The sequence below is a fragment of the Pristis pectinata genome, chromosome 1 (assembly GCF_009764475.1).
Source record: "Pristis pectinata isolate sPriPec2 chromosome 1, sPriPec2.1.pri, whole genome shotgun sequence".
NCBI classification, from domain to species: Eukaryota; Metazoa; Chordata; class Chondrichthyes; order Rhinopristiformes; family Pristidae; genus Pristis; species Pristis pectinata.
In genome coordinates this window covers 148309338-148324701 of record NC_067405.1, presented here as the reverse complement: position 1 = coordinate 148324701, position 15364 = coordinate 148309338, and positions in this window count along the sequence as shown.

The following is a 15364-nucleotide window of genomic DNA, read 5'->3' as shown; positions in this document are numbered from 1 at the left end:
GACAGTGTAGAGGGAGCTTCACCCTGTGTCTGACCCCTTTTTTTTTGAAAATTCCTTTATTACAAAACACAATCTACAATACTACAAAACTACAAACATAGGGACAATTACAGTGACTAAACACAGTCACTAACACAACTAAATTAAAATATTCCCATCTCTACCAAGGATGGGATTTATCCCCCGCGGTGCCCAACGGTCCCGGAATGCCTCCATGGTGCCTGTAGACACCGCATGTTCCCTCTCCACAGCCACCTGGGCACGGACATAACCTCGGAACATCTGGAGGCAGTCCGCCCGGGCAGCACCTTCCGCTACCCGCTTCCAGGACCCACGGATAGCCACCTCAGCTAGCCCCAGGAGTAAGTTTATCAGGATATCCTCAGCCCTCCTTGCCCCCACTCCTTACTGGGTGACCACAGATGAACAGGTGGGGGCGAAAGTGCAGCCAGAAGGCGAGGAGTAGCCCCCGCAGATATGCAAAAAGGGGCTGCAACCTCGCACACTCCATGTGCATGTGGTACACGGTCTCCTCCAGCCCGCAGAAGTGACAGTCGGCTGGGAGATCCATGCACAAACTAAGAAACTTATTACAGGGCACCGCCCTGTGCAGCAGCCTCCACCCCAGGTCCCGGATGTACATGGGAAGTACACCCCTGTAAAGGGACTTCCACTGGAGACCCCCCTCGCTCCCAGGTGGAAACACCGACCGCCACGGTGTGTCGGGGCGGTGGACAAGGGCTAGGAAGTGGAGGGTGTGGAGCAGCAGCCCATACAGGTACCTCCTATCTGCATCCCAGGAGGGCGCAATGGGTGTCGATGAAAGGCGGCTCATGTTGTGTGGGGCTGGCTCCCGGATAAGATTTTGGGGCCTGGGCCCGACAAGCAGCTCTGCTGAGTAGCCGGAGTCTCTCCACACAACCGAGCCACACCAACACCCGATAAGGTAGGGCAGGGGTGCTCTGAGCTCTCAGCCAGGGCACCGCCCTCCACCAGCAGAGGGGGCTCCTGGCCAGAGGAAACCATGTTCCAGGCTCTTAGCAGGTCCTGATAGAAGCTGGGCATCCTCCGCAGAGCAGCACGGCTGACGCCCGCTGGCAGTAGCCGCGTCACCTCATGAAGGCGACGGCCCCACCAGAGAAAGTACGTCGCCAGCACGTGCCACCGGGGAGGATGCTCAGCGTACAGGAATCTCTGCAGGATCCTGAGGCGGAGAGCCATCAGCTGTGCACATACACACACCAGCGACTGTCCACCCTCCTCCAACGGGAGACTCAGGACCGCTGCAGAGACCCAGTGTTTCCTATCGCCCCAGAAGAAGTTCACTAACTTCCCCTGCATTCTCGTGGCAAAGGCTGCGGGTGGGGTCAAGGTGACCACCTGGTACCAAAACATGGAGGCCACCAGATGGTTTATGACCACCACCCTGCCTCGATAGGAAAGCACCCTGAGGAGGCCTGACCAGCGCCCCAGCCGGGCCACGACTTTCATCTCCAGGTCCTGCCAGTTTGCCAGCCAGGTCTCCCCACAGGGACTCAGGTAGACTCCCAGGTAGAGGAGATGCGTGGTACTCCACACAAACGGAGTCATCTCCTCCGGCAGGGAGTCCACCTGCCACTAACCCACTAAGAGTCCAGAACATTTCGTCCAGTTGATCCTGGCAGAGGACACTGCCGAGAAAACCTCCTGGCACTCGCGCATCCTCTGCAGGTCTGTCATCGTCAGGAGTACGTCATCGGCGTAGGCCAAAAGGACGACCTCCATGTCCGGCTCGCGCAGAACCAGACCTTTCAACTTCCTCTGAAGGAGACACAGGAATGATTTGATGCAGATGGCGTACAACTGGCCAGACATGGGGCATCCCTGACGTACTCCTCTCCGAAAGGGAATGGGTGCCATCAACGAACCATTGGCCTTGACCAGGCACTCTGCGGCAGAGTACAAGAGCCGGACCCGGGCCACAAAGTGCAGTCTGAGCCCGAATGCCTGCAGAGTGCCCTCCAGGAACCCGTGATCCACCTGGTCAAGGGAGAGAAACGCTGCCAGGGACCCAGTCTCCTGGATCAGGTGGATCACGTCCTGGACTAGGTGGACATTGTCCTGAATAGACCGGCCTGGGACCGTATAGGACTGGTCTGGATGTATGACCCGTCGCAGCACAGGGCCGAGACGATTGGCCATTGCCTGTGCAAAGACCTTGTAGTTTGTGCACAAGAGAGGGACCGGCCGCCAGTTCTTCAACAGGCGGAGGTCTCCCTTCTTGGGCAAGAGGACCACGACAGCTCTCCGCCACGAAAGGGGAATCTCCCCGGAGGCCAAGCTCTCCCCCAGGACAAGGACGTAATTATCCCCCAGGACATCCCAGGATGCTTGAAGGAACTCGACGATCAAGCTGTCGAGGCCAGGGGACTTTCCCATCCGGAGCTGCTGAAGTGCCGCAGACAGCTCAGCCCAAGTCAGGGGAGCATCCAGCTGCTCCGCTGCCTCCGGCCCGACCGTCGCCAACCCATCCCAAACCACACCGCTTGCTTCCGCACTGGATGGGTCCAGCGAGAACAAGTCCCCGTAAAAGGAACAGATTTCCCTGGTGATCCCGGCAGGATCAGTGACGGAGGAGCCATCAGCAGCCAGTAATTTGACCAACTGCTTGCGGACTCCCCGCTGCTTCTCCAATGAGAAGAAGAAGTGTGAGCCACCGTCCAAATCGTGCAGCATTTGGATCCTTGCCCTCATGTACACGCCTCAGGACCGGTCAAGCTGCAGTGCCCTCAGCGCGTCCTTCTTCTCCTGGTAGTCCCACCCCAGGCTCTGGTCCCCAGCGGTCAGACCGAGACGGGACTCCAAGTCGAGCAGCTCTCTCTCAAGTCGCCCAATCTCAGATCCCCGCCCCTTGGTCGACCCCCTAGTGTACTCCTGACACAGAAACCGGATGTGGGCTTTGCCCACATCCCACCATAGCCTTAGGGAGCAGAAGTCCTCCCGTTTCTCCCTCCAGGCAATCCAGAAATCTCTGAACAAATCGCGGAATCGGCCGTCCTCCAGCAGCCGGTTGTTAAGGTGCCAGTATGCGGACCCCACCCGCGCGTGTGGCAGAGACAACTCCACCCACACGAGGTGGTGGTCTGAGCACGGCCCCGGCCGCATGGAGGCCGCCGAGACACGGGAGACGTACGCTCGGGAAATATACGCTCTGTCTATGCGGGAGCCTCCCCCTCTCGACCTCCTCGAGAAGGTGCCAGAGTCAGGGTGAAGGTTCTGCCAGGTGTCCACCAAGGAGCCCATTAGCTCCTTTAGGGTCTTCGCCGACGCCGGGTTGCGCTGGACGCCAGAATGATCCTCCTCCTCAAGGGTGCAGTTGAAATCCCCCCCGAGGATGACGCAGTCCCCGGGGTCAATGGAGCCGAGCAAGGCGGACACCTGACGGAATAGGCCCGTCTGCAGCACCCCGCGCCTGGGGGTGTACACGTTGACAAAGTGCAGCGGCACGCCGTCCGGGCGCACAGCGAGGTGGAGCAGGCGGCTGGGAACAACATCCTGAACTGTCACAATTTCCAGTTGGAAACCAGGGGCCAACAGAATCGCCACCCCACTGGAGGTGGAGTTGAGGTGACTCATGTAGACCTCCCCCCCCCCCGCCACTCCAGGAGCCAGGTGGACTCATCTCCTGGGCTGGTGTGGGTTTCCTTCAGGAGACTCACCGTGTATCTCCCGTCCTTGAGGACAGAGAGAGCATGGAACCTACGGAGAGAACCCCTGCTGCTGTTCACATTAAGGCTAGCTATGGTGTATTTCATGTCAGGAGCACACTAGGCCTTGGCACCCTTCCCCTTCCCGGTGGGAGCGGAGCCGCTCTTCACCCTGCAAGCCCCAGAAAGAACGCAACCGCTCTTTGCCTTACAGGCACGAGGAGTGCCAGAGCCACCTAGTGACCCCCCCCCCCCCACCCTTTGAAGGAGGGTGATCACCTCTAGCCCTGAAATCTCTCTTTAGGTCATCCAGGAAGGTATTAAGCTGGCGCCTATTGTTCCCGGTCACCCGCTTCCCCTTCCCCCTCTGTCGAAGGGTGACATGCAGTAACCTAACCAGCCTCAGTAGGCTGTCCCAGCGTAGGGAGGCTAACCTAGGGCGATGCTTCGCACCTTCGGAGGTCTGAATAAACTCTTGGATCTCCTCTACAGGGATCAATGGGGACCTATCGTGAGGGGCGAGGATATCCATGAGGTCACTCTCAAACGAGTCCCCTTCCAACCCCTCACTGCAGGCAGAGTCCTCAGTGTCCTCCCCGTGTGAACCAGCAAACGCCAGCTCATCTGTCCCACACTGTACAGCGGGAACCTCAGCCCCACCCGCCGACTCCACCTCTGCCTCAGTCCTGTCACTGGTAACAGCCACAGAGGGACTGTCCCCCAAAACATCCGGGGAACCACGGTGCAGCACGATGGGGACATCCCTCGCCTCAGGAGCTGGAGAACCCCAATGACTCAAATGTTAGGGGTCCGCCCGGAGCCAGATCCTGAGAGAGGGAGGGGCTGGTTTCCACCTCACCACTCTCTCAGTTTATTCCCACCCCTAAGGAGACACTATCCACTAAATCCTGGGTGGGGGGTTCCAGGGCTGTCTCAGCCGCCTTGCACAGGGCAACGTCACCAACGACAGTGGAGACGTCCTCCCGCACTATGTCACTGGGGCCGTCCCCTTCCCCACCCACCACAAGGGGATCACCAGGGCACGAGGCCACAGCTGGGGAATCAGGTTGGGGGCTAACCTCCATGTTGGGTCCCGCCCCCTCCGATGACTTCTGCTTATCTGCGCCCTCCACCCCACCAGGAGAAAGACTCCTCCTCCTCTTTAGGCCGGAGAAACACACAGACGTAGGGACCACCTGTTCTCTGGCAGCCCCGATTTCCAACACCCCAACCACCTGTGCACTCCCCACAGGCCCCCTCTGACCTTCAGGGCAAGTGGGATTCCCGGTACGAGGCACAGGGGTAGGCATGAGCTCTGCATCCCCAGGAGTTTGCTTCCGGAGGTGCTTGCTCTTCTTCCACACCTTCCTGGTCCGCATCGGCTCCTCCCCGTCCTGCCCCACGCCCACATTACACGCCGTCTCAGGCTCTCCCACCTGATCCACAAGGAGAGGGGGAACAGTTGTGCCAGAGGTGGAAACCTTGGGCCGGGAATTGGGACAGTCCCTCTGAAAGTGCCCCACCTCCCCGCACGCATGACACCACGGCTGCTCCGAGCTCCAGTACACCTGGTAGCTGGCCCCTTCATACCGCACAGTGAACCGACCTTCAACGTCCTCCTCCCAGGCCAACTGCATAAACAGCTGGTGCCAGAAAGAGATCACGGTGCGGAGGGTGCAGCGCTTAAATTTGTGCTGTACGGCGGTGATATCAGACCGTATCTGTCCCAAGAGGGCGAGATGGGGAAGGAGGGCCTCATTGGGAATGAAGGGCCTGACGTGTCCAAGGACAATCCACTGTGTGGGAGCGGTCACCAGCTCCAGCTGCAGGAGCGTCTTGTCCACAGTGAGCCCCCTACTGAGGGCCCGACGCACCAGGTTGTCGGTCCACAGATAAAACACCGCCTTCTCGAACTCCTTCTCAGAGGCCAGCATGCCACCTACACAAGTCCTCCATGGCCTCTGAAACCGCTTCCAAGGTCAGTCCAGGGGGCAAAATGCATTGCACCCCACGCTTGAATTCCACTGACCGAAACAGGGCGCCGTCCGAGGAGGCTGCGGCCCTTGCATAGTCCCTCGGAGGTCCGCGGCTCCCTGATCCGGCATGGTGGCACTGCAGTCCGAAATAGAACAAAACCACTAGAAGAATAACTGCCAAATTCAAGGTAGCAGTACCGGCCGATACAGTCACTGGAAGCAAGTGGTGTCCTTAGATGGAACATTTCGGAACTTCTTGCTGCTCCCCTAGGTCTTACTGCATCAGCAGATCCCGTCAGTCCGGGTGCCTCGATCTTGTGGGGCCCCACGAAAAGCTGGAGAATATCACTGGCAGCCCCAGTGTAGCCTTTCCTAAACAAATAGTGAGATGGAAGGAATCTTTCGTTGTTGTGGGAGTTGGAAACACCCCACACTCTGGCTCTTTCTTGGCAAGATGCCAGCTACTTCCAACACCAGGAAGGCTCCACCGGTCCCGAAAAACTCCAAGGCCTCAAACGGCTGAAACATCTGGGGATTACTTCTACTCCCACACTGACAGAGACACACGAGGCAGGAGGGAGGGGGTTCCCCCGATAACAGTGGGGAAACAAAACGATGATTCCCTCCCCACCGTAGGAGTAAAACAGCTTCTGGCAAAATGCCAGTCGCTGCAGCAAGAACTCCACAGTCAGCAGACGCCAACAAAACAGTCTAAATAGTGATAAACTTCAGCAGAAGTTCTCACAGTGGAACAGCCACACACGGCAGGTGTTTAGAAGACTTACTGCACCTCCCATGTTTCAGGACAACGTTAGCCAAAGGTTTTTGTTCAGTTTCACCCAGCTCAATTAGAACAGCTCCACTCTGTGTCTGACCCCAGGAGTGTGTGATGGGATGGTGTGGAGGGAGCTTCACCCTGTGACTGACCCCGGGAGTGTGTGATTGGACAGTGCGGAGGGAGCTTCACCCTGTGACTGACCCCGGGAGTGTGTGATGGGACGGTGTGGAGGGAGCTTCACTCTGTGTCTGACCCCGGGAGTGTGTGATGGGACGGTGCGGAGGGAGCTTCACTCTGTGTCTGACCCCGGGAGTGTGTGACGGGACGGTGTGGAGGGAGCTTCACTCTGTGTCTGACCCCGGGAGTGTGTGACGGGACGGTGTGGAGGGAGCTTCACTCTGTGTCTGACCCTGGGAGCGTGTAATGGGACGGTGTGGTGGGAGCTTCACTCTGTGTCTGACCCCGGGAGTGTGTGACGGGACGGTGTAGAGGGACCTTCACTCTGTGTCTGACCCTGGGAGCGTGTAATGGGACGGTGTGGTGGGAGCTTCACTCTGTGTCTGACCCCGGGAGTGTGTGACGGGACGGTGTAGAGGGAGCTTCACTCTGTGTCTGACCCTGGGAGCGTGTAATGAGACGGTGTGGTGGGAGCTTCACTCTGTGTCTGACCCCGGGAGTGTGTGACGGGACGGTGTAGAGGGAGCTTCACTCTGTGTCTGACCCTGGGAGTGTGTAATGGGACGGTGTGGTGGGAGCTTCACTCTGTGTCTGACCCCGGGAGTGTGTGACGGGACGGTGTAGAGGGAGCTTCACTCTGTGTCTGACCCTGGGAGCGTGTAATGAGACGGTGTGGTGGGAGCTTCACTCTGTGTCTGACCCCGGGAGTGTGTGACGGGACGGTGTAGAGGGAGCTTCACTCTGTGTCTGACCCTGGGAGCGTGTAATGAGACGGTGTGGTGGGAGCTTCACCCTGTGACTAACCTCTGCTGTATCCTTTGTTTTCCATTAACCTTCCTTCCCCTCCCAGAAGCTTCAGCACTTACCTGTGAAGAGTTGCAGTGGGAACTTCTGCTCAGAGAAGTACACAGCAGCCGGGTACAAGGGAGTAGAGATTGCTTTAAGATTCAAAGGAATCTTTCTCTTTCCCAGAGTGGGGTCCAGGTCCCTGGGAATTGCTGTCTGTATCAGCAGGTCCTGGATAGTCACAGGACTCAGGCATGTGAAGGGAAGGACAGAGGGCAGTGATTGATACCCATCTGAGACAGCGTCGCTGAGCTGCTGAAGGTGTGGGAATGTTGAGCCGAAGTCGGCAGCTGTTCACTGGTAAATCTGTGTTGATTTTTTGCGATTTCATCTTCTGAGGGGACGGAATCAAGGTTGTTGACTTGTTGCAAATCCTACAGTCGAGCAGCGTCCATGAACTGTGGCCGTTCACATCAGAGTGGTGGGCGCTGGCAGTGGAAGGGGGGTGCGGTTTAACGTCTGAGTCGATTCTTTGGCCGTGTAGCAAGCGTTCAAGGAATACTGTAGAAAGCAGAGGGTTGTGGTGGAAGGAGTGCCCTCGGATTGGAGGGCAGTGACTAGTGGTGTCCCGCAGGGATCGGTTCTGGGACCTCTACTTTTTGTGATATTTATAGATGACTTAGATGAGGGGGTGGAAGGCTGGGTTAGCAAGTTTGCGGACGACACTAAGATCGGCGGTGTTGTGGATAGTGTGGAGGGCTGTCGGAACTTACAGAGGGATATTGATAGGATGCAGAGCTGGGCTGACAAGTGGCAGATGGAGTTCAATCCGGAGAAGTGTGAGGTGGTACACTTTGGAAGGACAAACTCCAGGGCAGAGTACATGGTAAACGGCAAGGTACTTGGCAGTGTAGAGGAGCAGAGGGATCTGGGGGTTCATATTCACAGTTCATTGAAAGTTGCCTCACAGGTGGAAAGAGCAGTTAAGAAGGCCAATGGGATGTTAGCTTTCATAAATTGTGGGATTGAGTTTAAGAGCCGTGAAGTGATGCAGCTTTACAAAACTCTAGTTAGACCACACTTAGAGTACTGTGTTCAGTTCTGGTCACCGCATTATAGGAAGGATGTGGAGGCGTTGGAGAGGGTGCAGAGGAGATTTACCAGGATGCTGCCTGGATTAGAGTGTATGGAATATGAGGAGAGGCTTAAGGTGCTGGGGCTTTATTCACTGGAAAGGAGGAGGATGAGAGGAGACATGATAGAGGTATATAAAATATTGAGAGGAATAGATAGAGTAGACAGTCAGCGCCTCCTTCCCAGGGCACCAATGCTCAAGACGAGAGGTCATGGCTTTAAGGTTATGGGTGGGAGGTTCAGGGGAGATGTCAGAGGGAGGTTTTTCACCCAGAGAGTGGTTGGTGCATGGAATGCACTGCCTGGGGTGGTGGTGGAGGCAGATACATTGGACAGGTTCAAGAGTTTGTTGGATAGGCACACGGAGGAACGTGAGATAGAGGGATATGCGGGAGGAAAGAGTTAGATAGTGTGAGGGTGGTTTGATGGACGGTACAACATGGTGGGCCGAAGGGCCTGTTTTGTGCTGTATGGTTCTATGGTTTACATCCCGATCCCATTGTGTCCCGCGGGCCATGTTTGGGCTCCACCTTCAGGTAACGCCACCAACTCGCCCTCTCCTTCGTTTCCCCCTCGAGTCTGGCTGCCCTGCGTACATTGCTCCCAGCTGTTCTCCGTCCTAGTTCCTCACCCCCAGGACTGTGTGGGTGAAGACGTTTCTCCTGAACATCCGGTGAGTTTACAGGAGGTGGGCGACCCTTCCTTCCTTGGCCCTTTGAACTGAGAGGTCACTTCAGAGCCGGGCACTTTGCTGTGGATGTGGACAGGAATGGGTGAGTAGGTAGTGACGCACTGGAAAGCACCCGGAGATTAAATGAAGGGGTGGGTGGGTGCGAGGTTAGTGAACAAACGAGGTAAGGGAAGCAGGTTTCCTTCCTAATGACCATTCAACAACCAGATGGATTTTGACTACAGGCCAGTAATGGTCACCTTTGTATCATTGACTATTTTCCCATGTTCCTTGTGACACAGAAGGAGACTGTTCAGCCCATTCAGCCCATGCTGGCCTACAAAGTAATCCCATTCAATGGCTCATTTTTTCCCTGTAATATATTCTGTCTACATTCCATCAACTCCCCCAGACTCTTCCCCCTCACCCACAGACTAGAGGTAATGTTCAGCAGTCAATTCACCAACCAACCAGCACGTCCTTGGGATGTGGGAGGAGGTCAGAGCACCAGAGGAAACTCATGTGGTCATAGGGAGATCAGAACCAGGTTTATCATCACTGACGTATGTTGTGAAACTTGTTGTTTTGCGGCCGCAGTACGGTGCAAGGCATAAAAGTTACTGTAAGTTACAAAATTAAATAGTGCAAAAGAGGAATAACGAGGCAGTGTTCATGGGTTCATGGACCGTTCAGAAATCTGATGGCGGAGGGGAAGAAGCTGTTCCTGAATCGTTGAGTGTGGGTCTTCAGGCTCCTGTACCTCCTCCCTGATGGTAGTAATGAGAAGAGGGTGTGTCCCGGGTGGCGAGGGTCCTCAGTGATGGATGCCGCCTCTTGAAGATGTCCTGAATGGTGGGGAGGGTTGTGTCATGCAAACTCCACACGGACAGCACCCGAGGTCGGGAATGAACCCGGATCTCTGGAGCTGTGAGGCAGGGGCTCCATCAGATGTGCCACTGTGCTGTCAATTGAAACTGATTTAATTAACTGATGTTTCCCAAGTGTGTGGTGAGGTGTGAACACTTCTCTCCAGGTTACAGGTCCAGTACATAAGCATACCATGTGCCCCTGTGTGCATTTAGAGCACACCCTGGATGTGGCTCATCAGACAGTCGAGGAAGGGTGTGGGGTGTGTGGCACCAGACACCGGCTGACAAGGGGCACCTTCACCTGCTAATCACTCAGCCTGTTCCCTGCCTGTGGTTCTGCTACATAACGGGGACACTGAGGATCTCAGCCATCTGTTCATGCACGCCACCAATTAGATGACAAGGCATCTGGCTGTTTCAATGCATTGCATATTAAAGCACATTTCTAAAGTTTCCGTGGCTTGTTCGAGTTAGGTATATCTGAGAAAATCTGACAGAGCAAAGGAACCAGGTGGGAAAGTTCACAGAGAATTCAGTCAAGCAATGGCAGTCAGCTATGAAAAGAGAACAGATATGATCTGCCTCCAAGTTATCCACCAAAATCTTATCTGATCAACTGAAAATTAAATTTCATTAAAGCATGATGACATTAAAATGTTAAAATTAATACAATTGTGCAATACACACAAAACACTGAAGGAACTTGGCAGGTCAGGTAGCATCTATAGAGGGAAACAAATAGTTGATGTTTCAGGTCGAGACCCTTCATCAGGACTCGACCCAAAACGTTGACTGTTCATTTCCCTCCATAGATGCTGCCAGACCTGCTGAGTTCCTCCAGCATTTTGCGTGTGTTGCTCCAGATCCCAGAGCCTCCTGTGAATACAATCGTGCAATTATCGGAAAAATAGCAGAGTAAGACCAAGAAAGTCATTAACAAAATATAATTAATATTGGATTTATCCACCTTCATGCGTTTCAAGACTCCAGCACTCGAACACCCTCCATAATGGTGATGTGCTCCGGGACATCACCATTCCCTCCCCTGAACTCACCAGCTGCCACATCCTTCTGCATGGTAAATACAGACGAGAAGGATTCATTTCAGACCTCGCCCATCTCCTGTGGCCCCACACATGGCTGGCCACACTGATCCTCAGTTCTCTCCTCGGTTACCCTTTTTGCTCTCACTGTACCATAGAATCTGTTAGCATTCTCCTTTATCTAGTCCGCCAGGGATATCTCACCTTTATGCCCTCCTAATTTCCTCCTTAAATGTGCTCTTCCACTTGTCTTAATCCTCAAGTGATTCACTTGCTGTCGATACCTGACGTACGCCTCCTTTTTCCTGACCGGACCCTCAATATCCCTCTACAGCCAGGGTTCCCTACTCCTGCCATACTTACCCTTCACTCTAGCAGGAACATACTGGCCCCCAACTCTTCCTGTCTCACTTTTGAAAGCCTCCCACTTGCCAAACATCCCTTTACATGCAAGCAGTCTCTCCCAATCAATTTTTGAGAGTTGCTGTCTGATTGGAATTAGCCTTGCCCCAGTTTAGGGCTTTGACTTGAGCACCAGTTCTATTTTCTTCCATAACTATCTTGAAACTAATAGAATTCTGGCCGCTGGTCCCACAGTGCCCACTGACTTCTGCCACCTGCCCAGCCTCATTTCCTAAGAGGGCCATCTAAATCTTGCTTCAGGAAACTTTCCTGCACTCAATTAACAAATTCTGCCCCATCCAATCACTTAGCACCAAGCCAGTCAATATTAGGGAAGTTAAAATCACCTACTGTTACAACCCTCTTATTCCAACACCGACATTCCTGCTGACTATTGGGGGACCTATAATACAACCCCATCAAAGTGGTCGCCCCCCTTCTTATTTCTAATTCTACCTGTAGAGCCTCACTGGACATCCGCCAGGATATCCTCTCTCAGTCCCGCTGTAATGTTCTCCCTAATCAATTGTGCAACTCCACCTCCTCTCTGACTTCCACCTCTGTCATTGATACACCAAAACGGTGAACTGCAGGTGATCAGCTGGTCCTCCCCTCCCCACCCCACACTGGTGATCTGCTGGTCCTCCCTTCGCCACCCACACCAGTGATCTGCTGGTCCTCCCCACTCCACACCGGTGATCTGCTGGTCCTCCCCACCCCACACCGGTGAATTGCAGGTCCTGCCCACCCCACACCGGTGATCTGCCGGTCCTCCCCACCCCACACTGGTGAATTGCGGGTCCTCCCCACCCCACAACCATGTTTCCAGAAAGGTTCTGTTACGGATATGCCTTCCCAAGGACTGCTTGGTGTTGTAACCAAAGCACTCCGATATCGTCCTTATCCCCTGCAGTTCAGGAACCCAAAACCCCATGAAATGGAGACCAGTGCATTCGGGAAGATGCCCTGTTGTATGAAACAACATCAAAGCCACACCAGATCCACAAGGTTGTTCCCAGGGTCAAGGCCAACATTTCTCACCTTTTATAAATGCCAAAACTCGATACAAAGGCCATTGATCACTTCCTCATTTGTGGTTTCTTGCAGTGTACAAAGTCGATGCCTTATTTCCCTGTGTAGCTCAGCCCCTGATTGTAGGGATACAAACTATGACAGTGAGGAACAGTGGGAGTCAGCTGACGTCAGGCCTGTCTAGTTCTGCTGTCTACTGCCAAGGTGCTGGAGGATCTGGAGGTGGGGTGGGGTGGGTGGTGGGCTTGGATCCAGATCACCAATGATTGCCCTGAATGGAGCAGAGAATCGCCCTTGTCCCTGTGTCCCAAGCTGAAGTACTTTGCGATGTCTCCGACAGGCGGTGTACAAATAAGGGTGTTCCTTTGCCAAGGTTTGTCACTTGTTTAGAGTCGGTGAAACGGTTTCACTGGCAGGTGCATAGCAGCTGAGAGATGCAAGTCCTGAGCCAGCAGCTGTGCCAAGTTTGGATGATATTGGGCCGATTCAGAGGGAGTGTGCCTGGGTCACCGGCAGTCACCTCACAAATATCAACTGAAACCTTGTACAGAGAGAAAATGCTGAGATGGAGAGCAGATCCGTTAGCCAAGGAGAAACAGGGTAATGTTTCACATATCGTCCTCTGGTTCGTGAATGTCTCAGTTCATCACTCCCATGGTCAGTCTGTCCATGTGAAGTGTGAGAGAGTTTGAAGTGAATCATTGACTTTTGTAGGAGAGAGCTGACTGACCCCAGCTCGTGTTCTCTGCAAACCCTGATATTTCTATTTTAAAATCCAGCATGGGCTGGTTTTTGATGAATGGTTTGTATCTCCATTTCTATTTTGTATGATTTAAGTGTACCAAATAAATATGTAGATTGAAGCTGACCCTGGTGTTTGCCTCGTCATTCAGCTTCCCTGGAGTATCACAGAGTCTCGTGTCTTTCCACGGTCAGTGCAGGAGTGATGGAGCATTCACGAGGAACGGTCCTCCAACCCCAACCCCCCTCACTGATGAAACAGGAGTTGGGGGGAGGCTGCTATCCCTCGATGCTCAGTACCCAAATGGTCTCACACTGAGTGAAAGAGGAAGAGGTTTCTACAGAGCCAAACAGTAAACCAGTGACCTCTAAGGTCAAAGTCAAGTTTATTGTCAGATGCACAAGTCGGTGTGTGCGCAGGTGCAATGAAAAATTTACAGCAGCATCACAGGCACAGAGCGTCAGATAAGCAGCATTCACAAGAAAAACAAATTAAACATAAATTATACAATTAGAACAAAAAAAAACAAAGTCCATTGTAGTGCAAAGTGGTCCCAGTGTTGCTGTACTGAGGTAGTGATTAGGGTTGTGCAGGTTGGTTCAAGAACCGAATGGTTGAAGGGAAGTCGCTGTTCCTGAACCTGGTGGTGTGGGACTTCAGGCTTCTGTACCTCCTGCCCGATGGGAGCTGTGACGAGATGGCACGGTCCGGATGGTGGGGATCTTTGATGATGGACGTTGCCTTCTTGAGGCAGCGCCTCCTGTAGATACTCCCGATGGTGGGGAGGGATGTGCCCGTGATGTGTTGGGCTGAGTCCACTACTCTCTACAGCTTCTCACGCTCCTGCGCGTTGGAAATGCCGTCCCAGACCGTGATGGATGCTCCCGCTGCGGGAGAAAGTGCCGAATGTCTTCAACCCAGCTCACCGTACACAAGCCGTGAGTTTGCACTGTCTGGGTCCCCCACAGAAGGCGGGTGGGCTGAGCTGGGTTGTAAAGGAGAGACGATGCCTCCATTATTTCCACATGGTCTGTAACACACACGATGGAGCCAGGCAGGCAAACTGCATCATTGTGTGGTTCAGTACAGCAGCACAGGCAGGAGGAGCGGGGGGGGGGGGGGGGGGGGAGAGGGGGGGCAGGAGGAGCGGAGGAGGGAGTGTGAGCGGGGGGGAGTGGGGGGGAGTGGGGGGAGGGGAGAGCAGGGGGGTGTGGGGGAGCAGGGGGGTGTGGGGGAGCAGGGGGGAGTGGGGGAGCAGGGGGGAGTGGGAGAGTGGGGGGTGGAAGAGAAGGGGGAGTGGGGCAAGCAGGGGGGCGTGGGGGAGAGTGTGAGCGGAGGGGGCAGAGGGGGCAGTGTGGGGAGCCGGGGGGTGGGAGACTTTCCAAAATGCCACACCTCACACTGATCCGAATTAAACTCCATTTGCCATTCCTTGGCCCACTTACCCAGCTGAGCGAGATCCCCCTGTAGCTTTTGATCACCTTTTTCACTGTCCACTATACCACCTATTTTAGTGTCACCTGCAAACGTACTGACCATGTCCTGTACATTCTCATCCAAATCGTTGATATGGATGACAAACAGCAATGGGCCCAGCACCGAGCCCTGGAGCACACCACTGGTCACGGGCCTCCAGTCCGAGTAACAACCTTCCACCATCGCCCTCTGCTTCCTACCACCAAGCCAGTTGTGTATCCAACTTGCCAGCTCTGGATCCCTGGATTAATAAAGAAAATATACCAGTTGTACAAGTGTGATTTCACTTGTACAACTTCAGCAAGATTTCCTCCATCTGTACTCGGAGCAATCCCAACAAACCATTTACTTCCCTGTTTCCTGTTCCAGTTCTGTGTCTCACAAACCAGCGCATCTGGACCCACCATCGGATAGCCTTCAGCGTGATCTACAAAGCCTGAATGTCACCAGTAATCATCAGCTTCTCACAGTTTAATCCAGCCCAGTCCTTCGTTATCTAAATATCAGTTAAAACCGTGCATAGAAAAAAACAGAATCAGATTTATTATCACTGTCTTGTGACATGGAATGTGTTGTTTTGGGATGCAGTACAG